Genomic DNA, 1,879 nt, shown 5'->3' with positions numbered 1-1,879 from the left:
ATAGAGATGAGGGTTTCCATTTGACAGATGCAGTAACGGGCTCAGAGAGGTTCAGTCCCCAGAGTGCTCTCCAACCCCAAGAAGTCACCTGAGCGTGCCTCGCTTTTGAGAAGCTCCAGGACACGGTGACATGTCTCCCAGGAGCAGAAGCCGTGCCTCCCCCATCTTAGTACATACGTCTAGGGTCTCTCAGAGCCTCGCCAGGGCATAGGACTCCCATTGTTCCAGCCCCCCTCTGTACCCCAGACTGGTCAAACCGGTTCTGGGGAAGGGGGGCGGGGAGCAGGCACGTTGAGACAACCGCCTGCCTCTGCACCCTTCCCTCCGCCTTCGCCTCCCCCCTCCCTGCCCCACACAATACCCGGGAGCCCGCACTGCCCGGCTAGGGGCCATGCTGACATCGCCCCCCGAGGACCTGGCCGCAACCCCAGAGCCCCCAGGGTGTCCTGGAGCCCTGGACCCTGCTGGCAGCTGGACGGAGCTCCCTGGCTGAGGTAGGGCCCCACTCGGCGGCCAGCAGCCCCGTTCTCCTCCCGCCGGTTTTCCCGAGGGAGTCCTTTGTGCTGCCTGCCCTGGGCCTCTGGTCCTGGCCCTGACCCACCATGGCCTCCTGGGCCTCCGTGGACCGTTTGGCCTGAATCCCATCTCCAGCCATGACCTCCCACTTGGCTTTGTCTCTTAAAGGGCAGAGGGGACTGGTAGGGTTCCTGCTCTTCTGGACAGCAGGGCAAGGGGCATCAGGAGGGGGGCAGGGAAAGCTGGGTACGGGGGGCCTGAGTTGCCCTCCCTGGGCCCTGGTAGTGTGTTCAGGGACCCTCTCTGGCAGCCTGGCCAAGTGGGCCCATAGTCCTCTGTGATGGCAGAGGGTCCTCTCCTCAGCCCCTGCCCATCCTCTGCCCAGAGACACTGTGATGACACAGGTTTCTCAGAGAGGGCATCTGATGGGGGGGAGGTTCTGTAGGGGCCACTTTCACAGATGGGAAGACCGAGGCCAGGGATGGGCTGGGACTCTCCTGGGGTCACACAGCTGGTCAGTGTCAACACTGGGCATTGAACCTTGGGCAAATATTTTTCTCTTTGGGTTCCAGAGTGACCCTTGCCTAGTGGATGCCAGGTCTCTCTACTGTCATCGCGTCTTGGATGGGTCATGTCCCTGCACCCTAGGGCCAATTCTCTTCCCGAGGGTTTTTGTTGTTTTTTCTAAGACAGATGAGCTACGCGTCGTACGTACGCAGTCTTGCCCCTCCGAGATCCCCAACCTCGAGGCTGAGGGGGCGACCTCCCTGGAAGGCCACAGGGCTGGCATGCCAGCTGGATGGGTCGCCCCCATTGCCCCTTGGCCTGGACATAGGTGGAGGCTGGTGCACTCCTGGCCTCCCCCTGGGGCCTGCCTCCAGCTTCATTGCCCCAGAAATCCACCCACCTCCCCTCTCCCCACGTTCACCCAGCCTTCTCCTCTGAGACTTTAAGTGGGGGTGCTCCTGCCCCAAGGGCTCAATGTGTTGTTGCTTATTTATCCCTGCAAATGATGGGGGGGGTTCCCTCCCTGCCCTCCAGGGGCTTCCAGAACCCAAGTGGAGAGAATCTCCCAGAACACAAGGGAGTAGGGTGTGTGTCCATGCTTGCCTGTATGTGCCCACAGAAGCAAGTGGGACTTCTGTGTGGAGGCCTCCTATCCCTGGAGAGAGAGAGACCTGTCCTCCCCCACGCTCCTTCAGTGTTGTGTGGGTTTCCTCTTCCCCATTTGTGTGAAGGCCAAGCCAACCCCGTGGCTAGAGGGAGACTGACGATAATAAGACCTCATCTCTACAATAAAATTTTAAAAAAATCAGCCGGGCGTGGTAGCGCGCGCCTGTAATTCCGGCTACTCGGAAGGCTG

The 1,879-nt window shown here is 60.5% G+C and overlaps 1 protein-coding gene across 1 annotated transcript in view; it reads left to right on the top strand.

Annotated features, from left to right (window-relative positions):
- Positions 1-337: 337 nt before the first annotated feature.
- ARHGEF19 (Rho guanine nucleotide exchange factor 19) overlaps positions 338-1,879 on the top strand; it is a 13,286-nt gene continuing 11,744 nt past the window's right edge. Inside the window, 1 exon segment of the mRNA XM_008054670.1 lies at positions 338-494. The gene's annotated coding sequence lies outside the window, so the exon portion shown is untranslated.

The sequence above is a fragment of the Carlito syrichta genome, unplaced genomic scaffold (genome assembly GCF_000164805.1).
Source record: "Carlito syrichta isolate Samal-C Ts95f unplaced genomic scaffold, Tarsius_syrichta-2.0.1 Scaffold297540, whole genome shotgun sequence".
Classification (NCBI taxonomy): Eukaryota; Metazoa; Chordata; class Mammalia; order Primates; family Tarsiidae; genus Carlito; species Carlito syrichta.
This window is presented reverse-complemented; position numbering and strand designations above follow the sequence as displayed.